Source organism: Danio rerio, chromosome 11 (genome assembly GCF_052040795.2).
Source record: "Danio rerio strain M-AB ecotype USA chromosome 11, GRCz13ab, whole genome shotgun sequence".
NCBI lineage: Eukaryota > Metazoa > Chordata > Actinopteri > Cypriniformes > Danionidae > Danio > Danio rerio.
The window spans coordinates 35,630,178-35,651,544 of record NC_141031.1 but is presented as its reverse complement, the minus strand read 5'-3'; the positions used below and the strand labels follow the sequence as shown (position 1 = coordinate 35,651,544).

The following is a 21,367-nucleotide window of genomic DNA, read 5'->3' as shown; positions in this document are numbered from 1 at the left end:
TTTATATATTTTTTTGTGATTTTATTGCTTTAAATTTTACATTAGGAAAATAAAGGTTTGTTTAAAAATCTGTTTGTTTAAAACACATCAAATAAATAAATACATAAAAACACACATGGAATTGCCCCATACCTAGAATTGTTTAGGGACTTAGGGCTTAGGGACCGCCTCTGATAAATAGTAATTATTTTTTATAGCATTTCTCTTAAATTGTTCTAGAATTTATAATGGATATGTAATTGGATGGATAACAAATATCACTATCAATCTAAATGTTTAGTTTTCTAAATGGAGTTTTAGGTTGATGGATGGATGGATGGATGGATGGACAGATGGATGGACGGATGGATGGATGGATGGATGGATGGATGGATGGATGGATGGGAGACAAATATCTTGATCGATCAAAATCTTTAGTTTTCTAAATGGAATGTCAGGTCAATGGATGGATAGATGGATGGACGGATGGATGGATAGATGTCAAATAACTGGATTGTCTACAGTTCAATTGATGAAAGAGTTTGATAAATTGACTGAATGGATTTAGGGATGGATGAATGGATGGATGATTGATAAAATTTTATAGATTACCGAAAAATTGGTTAGAACTGTTCAGTGGATCAATGGACAGTTTGAAGAATTGTCATCTTTAGATAGATAAAGGGATGTCATAACCATGCATCTGTGATCTTCAACAATTCTGACCTCAAAAAATAATTTATAATAGTTTAAACTTAATTTTCATTGTGAATAAATGTAAACTTTTGTTTTTGATATTATTATTATTAACAATATTATTATAAGTAGTAGTAGTAGTCTCCGAATTTTAGAACCAGAAAATGCAACAATGGACCTACTTTTCACCATCTGCCAGCTTGTGCTCGTGCCATTTTGGACAGGTGTAGTGTCTCCTGATGAAATATAATACCATTGCTACAAACTGTTTCAAACAACTGACAGGATTATATTTGGAGGGAAAATCGCCTCAGGATTTAAATCGTCTTAGGATTTAAATGCAACTTACTGATATATTTTGGCACCATCAGCGAGCAATAAGGAGGATCAGTGCAGATTTTATGATGGAGGTCTGGGGATAGAAGGCGGCTCTGCTCAATTTAGAAGATGATATTAAGAAAGTTTTGAGGGCAGTCAATAAATAAAAACAATTTGCAAGTGGGAAAGGACTTTTGGGCTGAATAGTGTCTTATCTAAGGGACTAATGACAAACACAATAGGGGTGTGATTAGCCCAAACCCAGGCTTAAAGCCAGCTGTGCACACATTTAGACACACATTTGTGAAAACAGAGCTTGTGTCTGCTAAAAAAAAACACGACTGTACACCTGATCACACATTCAGATGCATGTACACTTTGAAATTCATTATTGCTTTTATTTTAAATGTGACTGAAGAAAAGATTGATTGATTGACTGATTGATTGGCAGATGGATGGATGGATGGATGGATGGATGGATGGATGGATGGATGGATGGACGCATGGTTGGACGGACGCATGGTTGGACGGACGGACGGATGGATGAATGGATGGATGAATGGATGGATGCTTGGACGGACGGACGGATGGTTGGATGGATGGATGGATGCATGGATGGATGGATGGATGGATGGATGGATGGATGGATGGACGGATGGATGGACGGATGGATGGACGGATGATTGGACGGATGGATGGATGGATGGATGGATGGATGGATGGATGGATGGATGGATGGATGGATGGATGGAAGAATGGATGACAAACATTTGGATCAATCTACAGTTCAATTTATGAAACTGTTTCAGAAATGGATATTCAGGTCACCTGATTTACAGATGGACAGACAGATGGATGGATGGATGACAAACATCTCTATCTATCTAAAACTTTAGTTTTCTAAATGGAGTGTTAGGTCGATGGATGGATGGATGGATGGAAGGACGAATGGGTTGACAGACAGATGGATGGATGGATGGATGGTTGGAAGAATGGATTGAAGGATGGATGACAAACATCTGGATCGATCTACAGTTCAATTTATGAAACAGTTTCAGAAATGGATAGTCAGGTCACCTGATGGATAGACGACAGACAGATGGATAGATGACAAACATCTGGATCAATCTATCGTTCAACTGATGAAAATGGACAGTGAGGTCAACTAATGGATGGATGGATGGATCGACACAAATGGATGGATGGGTGGATGGATGGATGAGAAATATCTGGATCGATCTACAGTTCAACTGATGAAAGAGTTTAATAAATTGACAGTCAGGTCAGTGGATGGATGAATGATTGTCAATAGTTAAATAGATAAACTGTTCAGTAGAGGAAAGGACAGTCTGAAGAATTGTCATCAATAGAGGGATGCCATAACCTTGCTAATGCATCTATGATCTTCAACAATCCAGACCTCAAAAATAATTTATCTCCCTCGCTGCTATGATTTTGATTAAATCTTTCAGAAGATCAAAGTATTAATATGTCTTTACCTCGTTAATCTCTTCAGTTTTCCTAGATTTAAACTGAGTAGAGTGGGAAATCAAACAACAGAACACCAGCCTGGCTTCTTCATAAAGGCATTAACGCTGTAATCGTCTGCCTTTGTTTACACCACAGGAGCTGCATGGTGATGCTATAATCACTTCCAAGTCAAAAGAGAAAGCAGCTTATGTAAAGTTTACCACTGATGCCTGGTTAAATCACTGTAGTCCACACTGGTTATCGCATCGTCAAGGCTTCCAGTCAGCTGTCAGTTTGGTTAGTAAAAAAAAATGGTGACTATTTGTATAGTGTCCATTGTACACAAATTACACTTTAATCTCCTTTAGGTTATAGACATATCAATGAAATGTGATCCTTTCAAACTGAATTAAAAGACAAAAACAAATGCATAAAAATGTATTTTCATTAGATCATTCCATTGTTTGTTCAATAAGTGAGTCAATATCAAACTTTCATAAAGTAACCTGTTTCTGGAAAGGTGATGCATATTATGTCATACACTCTCAGAAATAAAGGTACAGGAGCTGTCACTGGGGCAGAACCTTTTCAAAAGATACATATTTGTACCCAAATAATCTACATTGGTACCTCAAAGGGGCATATTAGTACCAAATGTACTTAAATTTACCCTTGAAGTACCATTATGAACCTTTCAGGTACAAATATCTTCTGAAAAGGTACTGCCCCAGTGACAGATCCTGTACCTTTATTTCTTAGAGTGTATGATGGAAGTTATACAGTACAGTATGTCACAGATGGATTTATTAACAATTTGATTTAATTTTTAATGCATGGATGGATGGATGGATGGATGGATTAACATTTTGATAGACAGACTTTTCGATGGATGGATGGATTAACAAATTTACAGATAGACTTCCCAATTGATGGATGAGTTAATTTTATAGATAAACTTTACAATAGCTGTATGGATGGATGGATGCATAAACAATTTGATAGATAGACTTCTCAATTAATAGATTTTCGATTTTCAAAGGCTGGATTTTCAATAGGTGGATGCATGGATGGATGGATGGATAGATAGATGCATTAACATTTCGATAGACAGACTTTTCAATAGATGGATAGATGAATGGATTAACAATTTGAAAGATAGACTTTACAATGGTTGTATGGATGGATGGATGTATCAACAATTTTATAGATAGACTTTTTGATGGATGGATAGATGGTTGAATGGATTGATGGATTAACAATTTGATATACAGTATTTTCCAAAGGATGGACGGATGGATGGATGGATGGATTAACAATTTGACAGATGGATGGATGGATGGATGGATGAATGGATGAATGAACAATTTAATAGACTTCTCGATGGATGGATGGATGGATGGACGGATGGATGGATGGACGGATGGATGGATGGATGGATGAGTTAACAATTTTGATAGATGGACTTTACAATGGCTGTATGGATGGATGATGATGGATAGATGCATTAACAATTAGAAATATACTTTAAGATGGATGGATGGATTAACAATTTAGTAGATAGACTTTTCAATTGACGGATGGATGGATGGATGGATTGGAAAATAGCCAGATGGATGGATGGTGGATGGATGGATGGATGGATGGATGGATGGATGAACGGATGGACAGTTTGCATGGATAGATACATATATGTAGGGGATGTTTAATTATGGATATAGAGCATGAATAGATGGATATCCAATTAAATAAAACACTTGCATGTTTGAGTGTGAAGTAAAATTGCAGTCCAACTTCAAGCAGGTGAATTTTGGCATACACGTTTTTAAAGGATTAAAATCTACTAAAAGTCCTTGTTAAAACATATTGAATTCTTCATGTCAATGGCTGTGCTCCGTTGTGGCTTACTTTAAGCCTAATGGTTTTAATTTAGGAAAGGGCATTCAAAACAGTTTCAGATTCATGAAAACTATGACACATCCAGCAAACCGGCTAGTGTGACCTTAAGTCTTGTTTGTCAAACGAATAATAGACTGGAAAAGAACTGGTAAAAGACTTGACATTACAACAGATGATGTAAAATGAGCAAAAATAATGGGGGAAAAGGAAAAGCGTCCATGAATAGGACTTAAGCTTTGTAAATGGACCATAAAAAGGTCAACCAATTACTATTGGTCATCTGGTAATATTAGGAGAGAAAAAAAATTAAGAATTGAATGACTCACTCTCAAACACATTAGTTCTTATAAAATGCAGCAATGAGTAATATGGTAATGGTTATATGCATTTGAATAAATACATAAACATTTATAGTTCTGGCTCAGGCTTAGACTATAATGTGGGAGCCAAATGTCCAGAACAGCTAAATAAAAATGCTTAATTAGGTCTTAAAGTGCTGTTATTTTTTTATAATACATTTAATGCAGTCAGTAGCTGAATTGTGAATACAAAAGGCTGCAAAGTACACAACAAAAAAAGTAATTTCTCTTCGGAACTTTCAAAACTAGTCCCCAGTAATTCCAGTTATGTTCATAAACTCAACAGAAACACGTGCTTAGATGTAAATTTTTTGGTAATGCTAATTTGAAGAATTGCACAGCTACTGTAACAGGCCAGCGATTGAGAGTTGGAAAAATGTTGTGTTCAACAATGTTTATGTTCTTTAGCGTCCTTGCTAGGGTGCTACCTTCCATGACAGAATCACTTGTTCAGTTTGATTCCTGCTCAGAATGGGCTCTATGAAACCAGAGGGATTACATTGTGGCCTTGACCCACATAGGTGTAAGGTTAAGGCAACACAGACTCAATGTGGTTACATACCCCTGTCTACATTTCTAGAGACCACAAAACATGTCACACGTCTGGCTCCATTTCGTCTGTAAAATGAATGCTATGGGGCGGTATGACACCACAGAGACCTTCTGTTCATATGTGACTTCCCAGCCGGCATTTCAACGGTGATTCAACGTTGAATCAACGTCAGGTCTATGGTTGGATCAACGTTGAATTACCTTTCGATTTTGCAAATTGGATCAACGTTTATATAGTGACGTTGTTTCACCGTCGGACCACCACCGGTGATTCACCGTTGAAATCACAACGTTGTTTCACTCTTACCTTCTTCATGGGTGAATTGTGGTCGTTTTGTAGACGTTGAATGAAGGTTGAATTACCTTTCGATTTTGCAAATTGGATCAACGTTGATACCGTGACGTTGTTTCACCGTAATACATTTCAACGCAAGTTAAATAGAAATTACATACAATGCAAAGTCCATAAATATAGCAAACAAATTATTACTAATAAAAATACACAACAAAAATACACAACTTAGCCTGTGTATCAATTTATTTAATACACACCTCATTATTTCATTTATTCTAAATATACAGCAACATTTACAGCATACATAGTTCATTAAAACCATGCAGGTTACTATACATGCTGTACACTCAAATACAGAAAAAGGCATACAATTAAAGAGTCACTTTTTAATTAGGTTTTATGAATTAAAGTTAGTTAATGTTTACTAACATGAACAAAGAACAAATACTTGTATAGCATTTATTAATCATTTAATTAATTGAAATATGTCCCGATGCTATTAAAATCAAAATGTATGCTTGTTAACATTAATGCACTGAGCTGACATGAACTGTACTTTCTTTATATGAAAGATACTTCATTGTTCTTTGTTCATGTTAGTAAATACATTAACACTTACTAATACAACCTTTTTGTAAAGTGTTACCGTCTTCAGAAAGACAGATACTAACTAAATTAAACTGAGTAACTAAACTACGCTTCAACCATCACAGTCTCCAAAATACAATTCCGTTAACAAAGTTTACAAAATGCTACTTTTTTAAAGTGGCTGCAGTAAAAAAATAAATAAAAAACATCACTCACAACTAAGAATCACAAGTGAAATACATTACATCTGTTTGAGGTTTTATAGGTTGAGAGAAACACTTGAGGTAAAAGATGGCACTGGGGACAAAGAATCAAGTGTAAAACACTAAAACATCTATATCAGTCTAGCAGTTAAATACATATTTATTTCTCAAACACCAGGTGAGTTTCCTACAAAATCAATAATGAGGTTTGCTATTCCAATTCATTGTGAATGAATGGCTTCACATTCACAATAGTGAAAACTCATGCTATAATCTAAACCTGACATTACTCCTTCACTTTGCAGGTCTGCATGCTAAATATTTAGTAGGTTTTTTTTTTTGCATAAAGTACATTTATTGTGTTTAGCATTACTGCAGCAAAACTGAGCACCTGTGACAATGGAACATGTAGACAAATATTTTAGTAAATCATCAAGAAAATGTGTAGAATATATGGTTTGATTCTCTTTCACAAACACAACAGTAAAAGCAATTTGTTATTCCATTATTATTAGTATCATAAAAATTGCATGTTCACATGGGTCTTATAATAATGGCTCACATTTGTGAATGTAGGACCACTATTTCACTATTACATGTCACATTAAGTGTTCATATAGGTTCTGTTATTAATTACTTGTGTCATCCCAGAGACCTGTTAATCTTCAGAACACAAACTAAAATATTTTAGATTAAATGCTCCTCATCCTCTACAGACAGCAATGGTCCCAAGATGGTCATTGTTAAGATAAGGCACAAAACACATTGTCAAAACGTTCCATGTGACTTCAGTGATTTCAACTGTGAACATACCAAGCTCCAACAACACTTTAGTGAGGCAAAACAAAACAGTAAATACAAATGTGTTTGCATATATCTCTCCCGCATCAGATCAGCATGTGTGTTTACTACGAGCAGTAAGCACACACCATGACCTGTTGTGGCAGAGGCAAACAAGTTATTTTTACAGTACTTACTGTGATTTAACCTTTATGACAAATGTACTGGACCTGTTACACATATATCACTATCTTTTATGAACACAAATTTCACTGTAACGGATGCTATTGTTTTGCTCCAGTTATACCTTTAGAGAACACCGTACTAGTCAGACATCCATACAAAAGCAGAGAGTTTGGTCTTGTGTAGCAGAACTGCAATAGATGTCTGTCTGTCTAGGCTGACACTGGTTTAGGCCATCAGTTTGTCCTTGATGCCCTCAAATGGAGCTTCCAGAAAACCTGCAATAAATGAAATACGAGGTTACAACTAAGTTGGTATCTGCTATTATACAAAGTGAAATTCAAATATTTATTTTTTATTGAATCCAAATTTGTCTTATAATAATCGCTACACTCAATAATTTTGACTCATACATCTGAATATTCCTAACTAAGAGAAGTGAAGAATTAGGTGTGATATCGTCAGGAAGCCCTTCGCCACCACCGGTGCCAGCATTTCCAGAATTCAAATTTCAGATTCTCGAAAAAATAGCTTTTTTTTTTTTTTTAACAAAGGCTGCAGTAAAGAACCATGAAACATTCAACACATCTAATAATTACAAGTTGTTGTAAACCATTACATGTACTGTAAAAGCTGTTTGAAGCTTTTTAGACATATGGTTGAGAAAAACTCTAGAAGGAGTAGCACTTCTGCAAAAGTCTGCATGTAGGACAGAAAATTGAAGGGATAGTTTAAAATTTGTATTCTGTCGTCATTTACTGACCACGCTGAACACATTTGGGGAGTAAAATGTGAGTAAATTTTCATTCTTGAGTGAACTATCCCTTTCAGTTGGGAAACACCAGAATTCTTAAGTAGACCCTTTTCGCAAGACAGATGATGCCTTTAATTTCTCATCTTAATCCTCAAGTTTTTAATATTTAGATTCATTTAAATAGCATGTTTATTTATTTGTTTTAATGACATTTAATAAAAACAACTTCTCAATGACATCACATGTACTGGACCTGCTACACATGTATCACTATTTTTATGAATACAAATTTCACTGTAACAGGTGCTGTTGTTTTGCTCCAGTAATACCTTTAGAGAACACTGTAGTAGTCAGACATCCATACAAAAGCCTTGGCGTGGAATAGCAGAACTGCAGTCTGTCCAGGCTGACACAGGTTTAGGCTATCTGCGTGTTCTTGATGCCCTCAACTGGACCTTCCAGAAAACCCAGAAAGTTAAAACCCATTACACCTCTTATCTGCTACTATACAAAGTGTAATTTAAGCATTAATTTCTAACTAAATACATATTTGTTCCCCAATACTGTCACATAGTATAACATCACAACATGATTTCACAATAATAATATCAATATAACAATATATTATCACAACATAGCCTAACAATCAATAAACAAACAGATTAGAAAGAGAATATCACCAACCAAAGCACCAAGAAGATTTAACAGATAGCTTAGTTAAAGGTAAAGTAAACTTACATGGACAAAGCCTTTTCCATTCAATGCTGTGCAAGTTAGTGCGTCTCTGGAGTAAGTTACATGTCTAAAAGCAAAAACAACAACAACAGTGAAACGAAAGCAGTTCACTTTGTAATAATAACACTAATGATACAGCGTATAAAAAAATGATATTGTGTTATAACGTTGCTCAGTAACTTTAAACTGCGTTTGGAGTTTATCGCTTTGAATTTGCCATAAAAACGCTCATTTAGACTAACGTCAAACATGTGACATTACCTCGAGGTTAGCTGCGTCACCGGAGCGCAAACTAAACCAAACTGGAAAGTTTTAAATGCTTCAAAATTCGAAACACTACACTAAGTCACATTTAAGATACACTGTGTGTAAAACAAAATCGGGGGGTAAATAAAACATTAAAGCATCTAAAAACACGCTTACCTCTGAATTCTGCTGCACTGCAGGTCAGGTGTTCGTAATTAAGTGAAGTGAAGCGCTGCGCGTGGCCGCGTGCGCCAAGTCCTTCGATACCATGGTAACCAAACATGTTGAATATTGGGTGAAGCCATGACGTTAATTCAACATACAGATCATGATAAAAAAAAATGTCAACGTTGATTTGTACAAGGATTTCTGTAACTTTTTTCAACCATTTATCATTCAGCATTGTTTCAACATTAAAGCAACAACTGACGTATTTTCAACCACATTTCAACGTTGAAGCCTTGTCATATGCAGGCTGTTTTTCAACCGTTCAACATTAAACGTTCTATCAACATTATTTCAACGTTCAAAACACATCTGACCTTATTTCAACCATATTTCAACGTTGAAGGTCGGTCGTGTGCCGGCTGGGTTACCGCTGATCACTTACCTCCAGATGGACGGCTTTTCCAATGTTACCTAATAGCTCAGCATATATGCTGATTGATTTGGGGTGCAGAGCGAAGTTGACCACGAAGACAGGGTTCAGGTAAGACAAAGAACAGTTCCAGAAACAAGGTAAAAAACAAGCAAAAAATTTACATGGTACCATGAATACATGGTAAAATTATGCAGCCATGACGGCTTTTCTTTTTCTAGATTGCTTTTGAAAACACTATTGGTTGGCTTTAGAAGAGGGGGTGGGTGTGTCAGTCGGTCAACAGCAAACTGGCCTGGTTGGCTGAAGAATATCTTGTGTCCTCTGGTGAATTTACGCAAGAAGAGGACATGTGAGAGAAAGCTGAGATCATCAAAAAGTGTACATAGTGGCCTCTGGTGGATTTACAAAAACAAAAACTGCAAGCAGACGTACCTTCACATACGCATTTCGTTGTACCCAGAAATGTAGACCGTACGTATCCGCAATGAGCCTGGTTTGGGTTAAGGGGAGTGCATATAACTGATTTCAGCTTGTGAGAGGTGTGATTTAAAAAAGACAGACAATAGAAGTTGCAGTCTTCAGCATCCTTCTTATGCTGGGTTCATAAACCTTTTGCTTGAGTATTTAAACTTGCGCAGTAGACGTGACGAAGGTGAATTCCAAGCATTCTCAGAACAATGATAATCCGCCTTTGATTGCATGGAACTTACTCACACAAATACTGTACTTAATTCTGTGTTTAATTTTGAACTGATTAGCATTGGTGTATGCGCAATCCTGTTTCCTGTGTTTAGCTGCAACCTTGATCAAACACACCTGTCTTTAATTACCAAGTGCTCCTTCAGAACCGACTTGGTTGGTTTAGTTGTGTTTGATAAAGGTTGAAGCTGAACTCTGCAGGAAGGTAGGTCTCCAGGAACAGGATTAAGCATCCATGGTGTATTCACATCCTGTGCTGTAATTGCCAGTTTGGAACTTGCTACGAGTAGGTCAAGTAGAACCAAGGGTTTAACTTTGGTGACGTGATCCGAATGTGATTTAACTGGATATAACATCTATTAGGAGCCAGTGCCATTGTTATAAGAGACAAAGTAAAGATAGGTTCCTGATTACGATTTCTACCAAAAGGTTTCCTGATCTTAAAAGGCAGAGTTGTGAATGATGTCTTTAGTGTACTTGTTAGTGCACCCAACTATAGTATCAGGTAAAAATTGCCATTTCAATCCTGCACATTTTGGGTCTGAAAGAACTGGACACAGAGACATAGAGGCTTGATATGACATTCAACCTCTGAATGCTACCAATGGGGCTCAGAGCCATTTGAGACTCCTTGAGAGATGAGGTGATGTTACATCTAAATTTTGAGATTTTTTCTTTTTTTTTTTTCCTTTTCTTATCTTTTTAAACCTTGGATGACCGGGAACCAGCCATAGAAGACAACAAAAACTGAGGAACTTTAAAAATAGCATAATAGGGACACTTTAAAGGTCCAGAAAATACCATTAGCTTTGTATTAAAGCAATAGAAGTCAGTATAAAGTTTGATGCTTTATATATTATGTGTGTATGTGTGAATTGGTTCTCTCGAAGGCATTGAAAAAGATTTTTACTATAATTTAACCTTGTACCTGTATCTTTCCCTATTCCCTCGAGTACAGCTGCTTGCACTGTGTAACAAATTACTCAGTTTGCCTACCCTGCACTATACACTCAAAACATGGCAACACACACACACATACATGCATGCATTACAAATATACATGTTTGATGTATGTGTTCATGGACTCTAGATGATCCTAAGGGGCTTATTGCTCATGTTTTACTGTATTTCTGGGGTCTTGCTGGACTCTTAAAATGACTTCTCGATAATGTCACTGGCATTACTGCCCAAGTGGGCCTCTGAATCTCTTTTAAACGCTCCCATTGCTTTCTGGTTGAGGCTGGAGCCGTTTACGTCAGGTGGCGATTGAACGCTGCGTGTGTATGTGTGAAAGCTTGCAATGCATTTGTGCAATATGTGTTTGGCCATACTGGCATGGCCTCATGAGTTTTTAATGTGTAATAATGCAGCAGAGAGTGTAAAGGAATAGCTCATTGCCCTTTTCACAGCACAGCCAGATGCTGAGGCCCTTTGCACTGAATGACTATAATTATGATGGGCAAATATCAAAATGCTGTGAAAAAAAAAAATCCTATTGGGTTATCATCTTAATGTTGTAATCATGTTAATGCACATCCTAGATTAGTTCTAACATTTTGTAGAGTTTGTCTCTGGTAGACACTGTCCATTAGAAATGGTAGTAGATGTGATGCTGAAAAATAGCAGTGGCTTGCTACAAATAAGAAAATTGTAATTTATGGTCACAAATCAAATGGTTTATGTAGACAAATACATTGAAAAAGAATAGGGAAATGCATTTTGAGTTCTAATAAGTTTTATAAAGGTATATTTCTTGCATTTATGTTTACAAATTTTATCTGTTTTGCTGCAGTAAGAAAATAAGGTTAACAATTTAAAATTCAACATGTGATTGTAATGATTGTTTTGCTTAATGTGGTGGGTCACAGTGTATTTTTATGCCTTGGTTGTGTTTAACATGTAAAGCAATGTGTGCTCATGCTTCATTTGTAAAAAATCTTGTTATTATTCATCTTTCTTTGATTATATACAGCTATACAGCTACACAGCTAACATGAAAATGAGTGTCATACTTCCTAAATCCCCTGAAAGGCCCACCCTCAGGAGGCTCTGATTGGTCAGCTAACATAATGGGCTGTGATATGCGGATTGGCTCACCATGTCACGCCGCTACAAGCATGCGCTTTTACGCTGTGTAAACAGTCCAGTCAGACCAGCTGTTAGCAGTGTTAGCTGCATGACACTCTTTCAAGTGTCTTTCGCATATATTTGGAATAAGCATGTGTAAGTAATATATAACGTTCATATTTCTTTTGCGAGTTTGTTATTTGAGATGTAGAACACAGGCACAGTGGCTGCATTGAGAATCACTGCATGCGCTGGTGAAGATTGTGGCTGTTTACAGCGGTTTGACGGATAAATATTTGTTTGTAGCTGAACTGTTAGCGGTGCCAAACAGCATTTCCTGTTGTTTACATTCTTGCTACATAATACCGTTACAAAATTGTGTTTGCTGTAGGCTTTGCTAAGCTACCTCTGTGAAAGCCAATGTCTTCCTGTGCATTGAACTTTGAGCATTTTAAATTTTTGAGATGTTTGTTTGAGATGTTGTTTATGTTCACACAGTTACATTATACATCTATATAATTAATTATATTCATTTATATCAAGTCATATCAAATAAATACACAATAAATGTCAAATACTTGTTTGTAAATATTAATAATAATAATAATAATAATAATAATAATAATTATTATTATTATTGTTATTATTATTATTATTATTATTATTATTATTATTATTATTTAGTTGCATTTTTATTATTATGTTGTATTATGCTAATGATTATTATTATTATTATTATTATATAAAAATAAAATTAAATACTACTAATATTAATAATAATAATAATAATAATAATAATAAAAATAGTAATTATTATTTAATTTTACTCATATTATTAAAGTTTTATTGTTATTATTATTATTAGTATTATTATTATTAATATTATGATTATTATTCATTTTTATTTGTAATATTAGTTTTATTATTATTATTATTATTATTATTACTATTAGTATCATAATTCATTTTTATTTTTTTAATTAGTTTTATTATTATTATTATTATTATTATTGTTATTATTATTATTATTATTATTATTATTATTATTATTGCATAATTTCCACATGGGGCTTTAGTGTCAACAGTTGATAGAGGGCATGTCTGAAGTTGAGGCTGTGATAGGATCATCATAGCAACGCCAGCCGAAGAGATTAGTCCATGATCGGCTACTGTCTGAGCTGGGGAATTTGCAAAAAGTGATCTGATTGGCTGACGCTTCCATTGGCGCTTGAAAATAAGTTCTCAACCTCTGTAGCCAACAGATACACAATTCAGTTCGACAATGCTTAACGTCACCCATTCAAAGTGAATGGGAAGCATTGACACTGACGCCCTGCGTAAGTGGGGTGTAAGTGGCATAATTATAATGGTGTCTCTATTGCAAATGTTTTTGTGGGGTTTTTCGGTACCTGCCTCATGTTTGTTGGGACATTCTGTAGAGTAAAAATGTAAAACTAAGCTTTATTTCAGAGTAGCTGAAAAAGGTGAAAAAGTTGTTGCTAAAGTGGACACTGGGTGTTTTGAAAGATGTGGTCAGTGTGAGTACTGTATAAGGACAATGGAAGAACAGACAGGGAAACAGCAAGAGCCCGAGGCCTCTGTCGGCCTGCTTTAGTCTGTCCATCCGCTCTGAGTGGATGAGAGGCGTCTTTTGGGACGACAGTGACTGACATGTCCTCTTTGCCTAGTCCTTTAATTGTCCTCTGTACGACTGAACCACAGCAGGTGTCCAAACCAGTGACGAAATTTAAATGAAACTAATGAAATCTCATTATCATACTCGTTTTCTTGGTCACCCAAACCTTAATAAAATTAGTTTTGTTTTTGAGGTTGCTAAGGTGTACTGAGTGGTTGTAAACATGATGCTATGAGATTGCTAGGGTGTTCTGCTTGCACTGTAAAAAGTGACTTTAGTCAGAAATTTGTTTAGTTTAGACAAAAATCCATTTAGTTGACTTAAAAAAAACACAGTAAATGTGTTGCCTTATAGTTATTAAGTAAACCAACTACAGTATGTGCATCATTATAAAATGTAAGTCAGTGGGTTTACTGACATTTAATGACTTTTTACAGTGTGGCTGCTTGATGGATTCTTACCTTCCCAAGTCCTAAAGACACTCCACATGCTCCCTGTATACACCACAGTTCAAAAGCTCTGAACACAGGCTCATCGTGAAAATGTATCTCGTAAACCTTTCTGGAGAAGGCAAATTATTTTGCCAGAACTACATATGGCTGCGTTTCGTCTTTAAAACGAATGCTACAGCGCGATATGACAGTTTCTGTTTGCGCTACCATTCATTCATTCATTTTCTTTTCGGCGTAGTCCCTTTATTAATCTGGGGTCGCCACAGCGTAATGAGCCACCAACTTATCCAGCAAATTAAATTATTAATAAATTAATTAATAAATAATAATAATAATAATAAAATAATAAAAATAAAATAAAAATAATAAAACTATTATTATTATTATTATTATTAACTTCTCTGTGTGTCTCAAGTCCACCAAGATCCATGGCGAGCTACTTGGCATACTAACAGCGGAAAAGCCATCTATATTGAGGTTAACGGTCAGCTAGTAGCACGAAAGGAAACGGTCAACTTTATTAATCTGGGGTCGCCACAGTGGAATGAATCGCTAACATATCCAGCATATGTTTTTTTGCAGCAGATGCCCTTCCAGCCGCAACCCATCTCTGGGATACCCATCACTGGGAAACACCCATACACTCTCATTCACACTCACAACGGACCATTTTAGTTTACCCAATTCAACTATAGGGCGTGTCTTTGGACTTGTGAGGCAAACCGGAGCACCCAGACGAAACCCACACGAACACGGGGAGAACATGCAAACTCCACACAGAAATGCCAACTGACCCAGTCGAGGCTTGAACCAGCGACCTTCTTGCTGTGAGGCAACATCGCTACCCACTGCGGCACAGCATCACCCTTATTATAATATCATTAGTTGTATTTGTTTATATAGTTAGTTAGTTAGTAATACTCAGTAATATGATTTGACGTAAATACTATGTGATTTGTTGTGAACTAACTAACATATGCAGCATTGCTGAGCAAAAGAACACTAACAATATATAACCACAACTGACCGAACCTGCTGCACGTCTCTGGTCCCTTTATTTTGCACCTACTTTATCATCTGTAAGGTGAAAATTGTAACCCTGAATAAAATAAAATAAAAATAATAATAATAAAAAATCTGCATGCCTCTTCTCCACAAGTCACATAATTTAAGGTGTCCTGAACACGAAAAGTGTGGACTTACTTCATTACTTCAGTTTCATTTAAATCCCTATCCTTAACAATGAACACTTCTCTTCTTAGCAGCACCACTAATAATCTTCATCTTTCTCTCTCTTTTGTTCACAGCACTGGTGATGAAGTAATGGTTGCCAGGTTACGGCTTCTTGAAATGCACGGTCATAATTATTTGGAATAAATAACAAGAGGCCTATTGAAAATGGACTTGACGGAAGATTGGGATTCAGCTCATGGAAGAATGCAGAGGTAGCCATGCTCCGATACCCGCAGTGTGTGTGTGTGTGTGTGTGTGTGTGTGTGTGTGTGTGTGTGTGTGCGTGTGTGTGCGTGTGTGTGTGTGTGTGTGTATGTGTGTGTGTGAGAGAGACGCACACAGAGAGTCTATATCAGGATCCATTAATCATATCACCTCATTAAAACACAAGCGCAGGAAGGCTGGCAAGTGTGTGAGTGTGTATTTTACATGTGACTGTTTGTTACCAGAAATTTAAATCTTAATTTGTTTAGTGAAACAGCTTAATGTGTGTGAAATATGGCAAGCCTTTTTAACATCTAGTCTAAACTAAAAAAGTGATAGTATTCATTCCGTGCAACTAGTAGTTTATTTGATCACACTTTTTTTTTTGGTGCCCTTGTTACATTGCAACTAATTTTGATTAACGACATGTACATATTATATAGTTAGGGTTTAGGTTTAGCTTTTAATTAATTCATTTTATTTATTGATTTATTTACTTATTCATACATTCATTCATTCATTCATGTATTATTATTATTATTAGTAGTAGTAGTAGTGTTGGTATTATTATTATTGTTATGATTAATAATAATAATAATAATAATAATAATAATAATAATAATAATAATATTTTTGGTGAAGGGGGGGGGGGTCTCTAGGGCACTTTATTTTGGAAGGGCACTTTCTATCCAAAACTAAAGAGTGCACAGGTTAAGTCCTATGTGTGCACTTGCCTGTTTTTAGGTAAGTTCATATTATCACATTTGTTTCTGTTATGGTTAATAGCAGAATACTGAGAGACATATTATTTTAAGAAATTGTTATTACTTTTCTTGAAAGTTAAATTTACATAAATAATATTAAGAGCTCAGATGAAGGTGTCAAGGTTTTGGAAGTTTCAGATTGGCTAATTGACAACATTTGAGTTAATTGGAGAGACAACTGTAGTATTATAGTATTTAAGGAAAACCTCAAACACACTGCTTCCTTGTATGACAACATGCAAAAATCAACAAGCCAGTATCAGCAAAAAAGCCAGATTACAATTTGCTAAATTACACTGGGAAAAATTTTTTGAGACCTGTCCTGTGGTCTGATGGAACTAATATTGAACTATTTGATCATAATGACCAGTGTTACATTTGGAGAACAAAGGGGAAAGCTTACAAGCCTAGGAACACCATCCCATCTGTGAGGTATAAGGGCGGCAGCATCATGTTGTGGGGCTGTTTTGCTGCAGGGACTGGTCCACTTCACAGCATAGATGGCATCATGAAGAAAGAACATTATGTAGAAATACTGAAGCAACATCTCAAGCTTTTCACTCATGATAGCACACGTGCTGCTGATGATGTGACAATAAAAGTGATTTGATTTGAGACATCAGCCAGGAAATTAAAACTTGGCCACAAATGGGTCATCCAAACTGACCATGACTTTAAGCATACTGCCAAATTAGTCAAAATGTGCTTTAAGGACAACAGAGTGAATGTTTTAGAGTGGCCATCACAAAGCCCTGACCTCAATCCTATAGAAAATTTGTGGGCAGAGTTGAAAAAGCAAGACAGCCTACAAATCTGACTGGAGGAATGGGCCAAAATTCCTTCAAACTATTGTGAGAAGCTTGTGGAAGGATACCCAAAACATTTGACCAAAGTTATACAGTTTAAAAGCAAATCTACAGAAATACCAAGGAAATCTGTGTAAACTGTTGACTGTCTAGAAATTTATAAAAAAAATTCTCAAAAAAATATATATATCTCATTAATCTGGCATTTAGCTAATGTAAATCATTTAGGTAATCCTAAGGGACCTAAAATATTAAACGTTTTTATGATTTACCATCAGACTTTTTTATTATTATTATTATTTTTTTAAATGGTTAAGTTCCTTTTTTTAGAGTGTATGTACACTTCTGGTTTCAACTGTATTTTTAATCAACCATCTCATTATTGATAAGATACTCATTCAGTAGTACCTACTGAATAGATACTGATGCTTATTTATCAGATATTAATACCTACTTAACGTATGCTGGTAACAATGTATTTTAAAGTGATACTCATTCATTAATATCATTTATTAATTTTTATTAGAATGAATTATTGATCATTGTATTGATGTTATTCTAATGCATCACGTTACACTGAAGACTGGAATAACGATGCTAAAACTTCATATTTGCAACACACAAATATTAAATACCATTGAAAACATGTAATATTGTTTCAACTAACATATGCAGCATTGGTAAGCAAAAGAAAATGTAGTTAAGCTATTAGCATCCCTACTTGTAGTAATGCTACTGCCCAACACTGTTTAATACACATTAGTATCTAGAAATGTTGTAGTAAAGTATGTTATGATTAACAACAAATGTCTAATGAGTAAGTACCAGAATATTAAAAAAAAAAAAAGCCTTAGAAAAGTCTAAGGATTAAGCACTAGCTTAAGTGGAATAGATGCTGACTTCTGATAAAATAGAAACACACACTAGTTTAATTTTAAACTTTAAATGTTAAATCAGCTTGCCGCATCGACAGGCTGTAAATCCTAGCAACCTCCATCGGCGCAACGGTGCAAAAAAGGTCAGTGGGAGTGTATGAGTGTGTCCTTGTTTCAGATGAGTGCTTGATGTTGGTAAACACATTGTCTATTAGAAGTCCTCCTCTGGACGGGGACGCGCTCGCAGATAATGCTCATTTGCAGCCTGCCAGTCCATAAACTCCAGCCATATCGCCACCGAAAGAGCTTTTCTTTTTCCAGATGGTCAGCTCCAGTATTGAGTCCCACAGGCGTGCATATACAAACACAATCTGAAAAGCACTGTGTAAGCTTGCCCAGGCGTGGCCATTTTTTTCCTCTGAAACAGAACAATTCAATTAGGAAACGAGAGCTCCCCTCCAAATTACTGATAGAGGATAAACAGGGTATTTAAAGGTCTCTCTTTTTCTAGCTCTCTCTCTATGTGTGTGTGTATGTGTGTGTGTTTCCATAAAATGATCTGTAATCTCGCTCCAGCTGCCCCCCAACTAGCTTTTTCTAATTACGTTATAACTTATTTTAACAAGGAAAAGGTCTCATCTTCTGCTGTTTTGATTAATATTGTGTCATGCTGAGAGAGTAAAATGTCGGCGCCTGTGACAATTTAGGTCACTGCATAAATTAGTATATTCACAGAAAAAGTTTAAACAGAGGATTTTATATGTATCCAAATATCTGTTTACATTCATGTTTTGTTTGAATAGAATGTTAATATTATTAGGAGCATGTTTGCCACTGTTTATAGCAGGCCCGGATTGGCTAATCGGGAGGACCGAGAGAATTGTCGGTGGGCCGGTTCGTTTATTTTGGCCACGAGGGCTGGTGGCCCTAGCTGCTAGCACTCTCAGCAGTCCCACGTTTTTTTATTTATTAAATCATTTGACAATAGCCTCACTTTTTTTATTCATTATTTTGTCGCAGCTCCGCTCTTTTTATTTATTTTCTCGCAGCCCCGTGAGCAAAATGCAGCCTGCAGTTTAAAGATGATGTAACTATCATTCGACCGCAAACAGCGGCACCTTAGTGAATATAATAAGAATTTGAATAATTAATATTAATGAATATTAGTAAAAATGAAAAAAATAAAAGTGCTGCTTACTGAGCATTTTTGGACCATTATCTGTAAACCCTAGAGATGGTTGTGCGTTAAAATCACCTTTCTTCCTCATTCTGATGCTCGATTTGAACTACAGCAGATTATCTTGACCATACATGCCAAAATACATTGAGTTGCTGCCATGTGATTGGCTGATTCGTATTTTGCGTTAAGGAGCAGTTGCACAGGTGTATCTAATAAAGTGACCGGTGTATATGTGTTTATATAGATACAGGTATATATATATATATATATATATATATATATATATATGTGTGTGCGTTTAATTTTTTTTTTTTACCTTATTTAGTTGGTTGAAAAAATTCAATCTATAAATAAAATTACTAGTTAGAAGATAAATGTAAAAAATTGTCATTGTTTATTGATTCATACATGAACAGTTCCAACCCTGTATGGCTTTGTTTTGTGGATCAGAATATAATATTTTGTTGAGTAAATATCGATTACTGAACACTGAGCCTATTATTTTTTTCTCAAATTTGTGTTGTTAATCCATCTTATAGGGATAGTTCACTCAAAAATGAAAATGATGTTATCATTTACTCACCCTTTACTTGTTCAATACTAGTTTGAGCTCCTCTTATTTTTTTTCCGTTGAACACAAAGGGAGACAAACTGTTAGAAACAATTGATTTACATAGTATTGGCTTTACCTATTCTGGAGGTAAATGTTTACAGGTTTTCATTTTTTGGGTGAAATATGCGTTTATTACCAGGTGTGAACCTCAGTGACAGTTTTGTAAAGACCCGGAGGTGAGTAAAGTATGAAAGAGTTATATATTTCAGGTGGTCTGTCTCTTTAAGATCCATATTTTATTTTTAGAATTGATTCTCATCATGCAACATCTGAAGTGTGTTTCTATAGCATTCCTAGTATTCTGCCTCTATCTGATTTTTTTTCTCCCTTTCAGTCTTGTAGGAAAGTAATATCATGGATGAGATGTTTTTAATATTTCAGTTCTTTCTCAGACAACAGGATGAAGCGCAGAGAAGTATAGTCTCCTGAGAAACAAATCCTAGTAATCTCACTCACGTCTTTCTAGAGTTTCAGATGAAATCTCTATGGAGCGCATTAGTGCCTGCCCACTTTTTCACCCGCACTGCTTCTGGAACTATTTTTCCCCACAGGGATTATAAAACAGTCTTTGTTAAAGTGTTATAAGCTATGAACCAAACCAGCCAGCTACAAGGTGAAAAAAAAAAGAAGAAAATTATAAATGTTGATTTGGTGCGAAGATGTGCAGGTATGTGAAAACCAGACCAAATGACAATGGTACAAGACTGTGCACTTAACAGCTTTGGTGCATGTGGGGACAAAAATACGATCCTATTAGCATTGGGAATTACAAAATTGAACTAAAATGAGAGATAAATATGCAAGTATTGATTAATAATTGAAAGTGATTGTCTATTGCAGAAAATTAACATGCAACTATGGGAAGAAAATTATGAAGCTACTTGAAAATTCTCTCTTTGTCTGGATGCAACAGATTTATTAGGAACAGTTGAAAACAAAATTAGTAGCCCTTCTGTGACGTTTTAAATCTTCAAATATTTCCCAAGTGCTGTTTAACAAAGAGAAGATTCCTTCAACACACTTTAAACAAAAGTTTTAATAAGTAATTTATTTAGGCTTTTTCCATGATGATGACATTATATTTCAGTATTTCATTTAGCAAAAAAGATTATTCATGTGCAATTTAAACTAGGTCAGTGGTGCATTAAAAGGGTGTGTGTGTGTGTGTGTGTGTGTGTGTGTG

General features: G+C 35.5%; 2 long non-coding RNA genes across 2 annotated transcripts in view; one reads left to right on the top strand and one right to left on the bottom strand.

The window, feature by feature from the left end:
- The window catches only part of LOC141376638 (uncharacterized), a 225,122-nt gene that overhangs the window by 130,777 nt on the left and 72,978 nt on the right, over positions 1-21,367 (top strand). Inside the window, exon 4 of the long non-coding RNA XR_015502763.1 lies at positions 15,817-15,954. This is a non-coding gene — a long non-coding RNA (uncharacterized LOC141376638). The remainder of the gene's footprint in view (positions 1-15,816; positions 15,955-21,367) is intronic.
- Positions 6,532-9,280, bottom strand: LOC147841830 (uncharacterized). The gene is made up of 4 exons (XR_015502759.2): positions 9,232-9,280; positions 8,812-8,875; positions 8,403-8,528; positions 6,532-7,597 (listed from the first exon to the last, which is right to left on the bottom strand). It is a non-coding gene; the product is annotated as an uncharacterized LOC147841830 (long non-coding RNA).